Source organism: Hemicordylus capensis, chromosome 1 (assembly GCF_027244095.1).
Source record: "Hemicordylus capensis ecotype Gifberg chromosome 1, rHemCap1.1.pri, whole genome shotgun sequence".
Classification (NCBI taxonomy): Eukaryota; Metazoa; Chordata; class Lepidosauria; order Squamata; family Cordylidae; genus Hemicordylus; species Hemicordylus capensis.
This window is the reverse complement of record NC_069657.1, coordinates 15,855,909-15,861,908: the sequence shown is the minus strand read 5'-3', so window position 1 is coordinate 15,861,908 and position 6,000 is coordinate 15,855,909.

Below are 6,000 nucleotides of genomic sequence, written 5' to 3'. Positions count from 1 at the left end.
CACTTTTAATCCCGCCCTTTGGTCTTTTAGAAAGAGGGCTGTTATGCTAGTGAATACACGTGTTCAGAAACCTCAGGATGACGACTCGCATCAGATGGTTGGTTATATTCATGGTTCCTATGGTTTACTTTTGTTTAACTTGCCAGCATTACATGGTTTTATGTTTAAGAAATGTTTTTGTTTTTGTTTTAAATGAGAGTGATTACTATGGTATAACAGTATGAGTTTTACAGTTATAAGCATTGATTATTTATTTAACACTTGGAAAGAGAATATACTGTGCTATGGCTGTTTGGATTTCAATTTTAACTGACATTGAATATGAGATGTTGATAGTGTGGAAGTTAAGTTGTGCCACGGAGTCGGTGTTGACTCCTGGTGACCACAGAGCCCTGTGGTTGTCTTTGGTAGAATACAGGAGGGGTTTACCATTGCCTCCTCCTGCACAGTGTGAGATGATGCCTTTCAGCATCTTCCTATATTGCTGCTGCCCGATACAGGTGTTTCCTGTATTCTGGGAAACATACCAGCGGGGGATTCTAACCGGCAATCTTTTAGTCCCTAGGAAAGTTACTTCCCCACTGCACCATTAGGTGGCTTATATATAACGTTTTACACACACACACACACACACACACACACACACACACACACACATTTTTAAAACAATATTTCATATATTGTTTTTATAGTTGCCTCTGAAGAAGGGCATCTCACGCTCAAATGTGTCAGGCAATATTGAATAAACTATTTATTAAAAATGGGGGATTTCCCCAGGCTCTTTGATTTCCCTCTGAAACGAGCCCAAGGGTAGGCCCCTTTGGCTCACCAGCTGCTGTTGAACTACAACTCCCATCATACTCAGCCACAATTTATTGTGGCAGGGGATGATGGGAGCTGTAGTTCATCAACAGCCAGAGAGCCAAGGTTGCCTACTCCTAGCCTTTCTGCAGAATATTTAGAACTGCACAAATGGTTTATGAGCGTGATTTGTACACACAGCGTGTGCTGTGATTTATATACAGCTTTTCAGTGAAAAAGTTCTCAAAGTGGTTTACATAGAAAACCAATAATGATAAGAAAATGGTTCCTGGCCTGTCTCCTAAAGGGCTCACATTCTAAAAAGAAACCTTAGCTAGATATCAGCCACAGCCACTGGAGGGATGCTGTGCTGGGGTTGGATAAGGCCAGTTGCTCTCCCCCTGCTAAATATAATTTAACTTTGAAGCTTTGCCTAGTTAGCAGGGAATGCACACCTGTGCATTTTCCTTGCCTGTGCACACATACTTTGTTGCCTAGAGTCACTTCCATGACATTTAGAAGCCCACAACATAGTGAGAGAAAATCCTTAGGAATGGGAATTTGACAGCACTGTTGCAGAAGAGTGTAATATTCGTTGTGGGAGACTGTGAGGATTAGCAGTGGAGTCTGCCGGAAGCAAAGGGCAGAGAAAAGGGGGTGTTTGATCACGATCTGGGTTCTAGAGAAGCCTGGACTACTCACTGCATTCTTATTGTTAATGTTATCGGTCATTTTTTTACATCATCTAACTATATCTAACTGTAACTATAAGTTTGAATTGCACAAATACTCTTTTGGAACTGCACTTCTCTGGAATGGTATGTTTTGTGTCTATTGCACATTCATTTTTTAGTAGTTGTTTTTTTTAAAGCCCTGCCTTTCTGCCTCTCTGTAACACGGGACAGCTATGTATCACTTGGCCTGGAAGCTTTCACTGTGTTTGTTGACTGTCACCTGACCGGTTCTGGTCTATTGGTGTACAGAGCCTTCCTTGGCAACTGTCCCTCCTTTGGCCAGAACTGTGTGGTGGTGCCATCTGTCACGCCTCAGGTCACCAGTTCAAGACCGCATGCAGGTGAAAGCTTAGCTCTCTAGACGCTGAGGGACTGAGCCATTTCCTTTCCTGCCTACCTTCTCTTTGAAGATAGGGGCTGATGGCAGCACGATCATCAGGTCACCGGATCCTCGTTATTGCAACACCAGCCTTTGAGTTCCTGGAGGAGCAGCAGAATGAGCCGCAACTTGAACCACTGACTCTAAGCGTTGCTCCACCAGACAGGACTGCAGAAAGAGATGCTGATACAGGCTTCCTTTGAACAGCGGCACATGTGATAAATTGGTCCGACTAGCCTAGTCCCACAGACCTTGTTCTTACATGCAACTACACAAGCTCCCTCTAGGCAAGGCAAAGCAAGCAAACAAACAAACCTGTTTGCATTCATACTTGCAGGAAGAGAAGGAGGCTTGCTTGTCCTCACAGGATAGGGTTGCCCTATTCTGGGTTTCCAAATCCAAGTGCCTAATTTGCATATTAGGTAAATTGGCTTGAAAATAATTTTTGAGCAGAATAGTAGCGACTGCACATTTTGCTCCATAACTCCGCTTCTACAAGGGCTAGAGCTTAGCTTTTTATTTTATTTTATTTTTAATGAAAGCTGAAATCCGGGCAAATATGGGTGGGCTAAGCAATCTGGGTGAGATGCTTAAGATCTGGGTGAAACCCGGAATTTCAGGGGGCATGGCGACTCTATCACAGGATCTCAAAAGTGAAAAGGGCTTGGCCAGTGGAGTGGGAGAAAGTGGACCCGTCGGGAGAGATTTCAGGTCATATCCCTAAACACTGAGTTTTCATTTTTTTTCCTATTTTTAAAGCAAGTCTTTCTTCTTAGCAGGAAAAAGGATGTGAGTAGGGTTTTACTAAACTACATGGCTGACTTAAATGATGGCATGTCAGCCTAATAACTCTGTGTGGGTGCAAATGCAAAAGATGTTACACACCAGTAAGCCCATTGGAAACAATGAGCTTATTCTTGGGTTAGACCCTTTGTGCCATCTTTGCATTTGTGCAGCTTGTGTAACATCCATGCGTGCACGCACTGTTATTAGGCTGACGTACAACTGCGCGCGTGCATGTCAGTCAGTAGCAAGTTAACATCTGCTAGGATTCTGGCCAATGAATGCAAGGGCCCTGGGATGATTGAGAAGCACTTTCATTCACTGCAGAAACGTTAATAAAACCGGCAGCTCCAAACATAGTGGTCCCCATGTTGTGCAAGGGCAATGCTGGTGTTTCTGATCTACAGGGGCTGTTGCACACGTGAAAGCCAGTGCTGGCAGGGTTGTGCAAGAACAGAGCTACTTGCAGAAGTGCACAGGCACTTGAACAGCACTACTCCACTGGAGTAGGAGGAATGCTGCAGGGATGCTGCAATTAAAGTCACTGGCTGCTGCCCTTTAGGGCTGTGGCAAGCCCAGGAAGGAGCCTTCCTCCAGGGGTGTGGAGGAAGGGCTGCCTTTGACTAACTACACCGGCTGTTCGCCTACCAAGAGTAGCAGCAACACATCTGTTTTAACACTGAGTTGGAAAACCCCCCCCCCGGGGCAAAAAAAGGCTTGGCACCTCAACACGTGTGAACAGGCCCTTGGGACCATAGGGAGTTGTGTCCCCATCACCTTTGGGGCTGGTCTACATTTGGAGTCAGTGGGGCTGTTTCTGATGCCACCAAGCAGGCTGCTCTGGTCTGGTGCAGCAAAGGGTCCCCCCCCACCCGTCACCTGGGGCTGGTATCTGTCGGTAGCGATTACTGAGATTCCTACACTGATGAGAATGTACAGGGATCATTCGTGTTTGTCTGGGAGACCGAGCGAGGGGCAGAAGAGGTCTAAAGACTTCACCCTGTAGCAGTTTACAGAGCACCAGTTCCGTGGCAGAAGAGAAAGTGGCAGGGGAGGGGGGGAGAGAATCTCTTGATTGGAATTATTATAAATTGTCTTGCCTTGGTTCTTGCTACACAAATTCCAGGCTAAATTATCATCTAATTTCAGAGAGCTCCATGACTGAGATTATCGGTGAGTCATTTGTAATTATGTGCCAGATTGTATTAAAGCATGAAAATACAAAGGCTTCTCATCAAACACCAAGAGGGAGGAAAGAATCAAATTACATTTTGCAGGCAGGATAACAGTTCAGACTACATTTTGGATTCATGGTGTATTACAAATGCAAAACAAGGGTGGGGGGATAGAGGCGGGGGGCACTTAGCTTTAAGGGAGCGCAACATACTAAACAAAGACTGGCCCCAATCCAGATAAATGCACATAGGAGCTTACCTGTGATCTGGTGCTGGCAGGCATTATCTAGTTGATCACCATTGGAAGCAGAACTTGATGGGCTTTGGTCAGAACCAGCACAGCTCTTCAGAGAGAGAGAGAGAGAGAGAGAGAGAGAGAGAGAGAGAGCTGGGCTTGCAGTAGCAAGAATGTCCCCTTTGCTAAGCAGAATCCACCCTGGTTTTCATTTGGATGGTGATGATATGTGAGCACAGTGTGCTTTAAGACATTCCCCTTAGGGGATGGGTCTATAGCACAGTGGTAGAACATCTGCTTTGCATGCAGAAGGTCCCAGGTTCACTCCCTGGAAGCATCTCCAGGTAGGGCTGGGAGAGATTCCTGCCTGGAACCTTGGAGAGTCAGTGCCAGTCAGTGTGGACAATCCTGAGCTCGATGGACCCAAGGTCTGACAGCATAAGACAGCTTCCTTATATGGACTCTTTACCAGTACATGTGGGTACCTCTTTCTGACATCTAATACACACTCGTAATGCATGTAAAGTGATGCATGGCATAACCCCACCACCACACACACCCCACAACTTCACATATACACTGATGGAGTCTGAGCTGTCTGAAATGGACCAGAAGAGAGATCTTGGGGTTGTGATGCACAGCACTGAAAGTGTCGAATCAGTGTGTGGCAGATGTCAAAAATTCCATGCTAGGGATCAATAGGAAGGGGATTGAAAATAAAACTGCTAATATATAACCAGGGTGCTTGGTTCTAGCCAGTGTACCTGGTTTTAAAATAAGTTGTTCTAGTAAGAAATAACCTGTCTACTTTCCTTTCACTATCCCTACAATAGGACTAATTCTGGTCCCAATTGGTTAGGTAGTTCGCAAGTTAGCCCACGTCCTCCAACGTTCATGCATCCGCCATCTTGAATTGGGGTGGCATGCCCCATGATATCATCACAAACTGTGCATTTGAGGTATCCCCATGTGTCCCTACAATTGTACCAAATTTGGTCCAAATCAGTTCCCACTTGCACCTCAAACGTTCATATGTCTGCCATCTTGAAACAGGGTTGATGACATCATTACACATTATGCCCTTGAGGCATCTGTATGTGTCCCTACACGTATAGCAAATTGATTCAAATTGGTTAGGTGGTTCACAGGTTAGCCCAATTGCACCTCAAATGTTCATGCGTCCACCATTTTGAATTGGGGTGGATGACATCATTACAAACCATGACACTGAGATGTCCCCATGTGTCACTCACTACGACCGTACCAAATTTGGTTCAAATTGGTTAGGCAGTTCACAAGTTAGCCCACTTGCGCCTCAAACATTTAAAGTATGTGTCCGCCACCTTGAACTGGGGTGGATGGCATCATCACAAACTACACTATCAAAGTGTCTCTATGTGTCACTCACTACAACTGTACCAAATTTGGTTCAAATCGGTTAGACAGTCCACAAGTTAGCCCACTTATGCTTCAAACGTTCACTAGTTACAATGTACACAGGTACTTATCCGTATACAATACAGGTATTCACATGTTATACTGAATGCACAAACAGCAGTTTGCTTCCTATCTGTACCATGCATTTGAGGGGTGAGTACACAGTTCACTTTCAGAATGAATACAGGTACAGTCATTCACACAAAAATATGCATGAGTGTACAGACATCTGAACTCTCGTATAACATAATATCTGAACAGGGCTCTTGTCATTTTTCATTAGGGGTGTGCAGAACCTGGTTCAATTCAAACTGGCCCGGTTCAACTGGTTCGAGCTTGAATCAGACCACCGCCCCCAAAGGAGGATGGTCCTAGTTTGAACCGAACCAGGCCTGGTTTGGATTAAACCGATTTGGTCTTGCTTGTAAAGGGGAATCCAGTAATGATGCCCCTTTA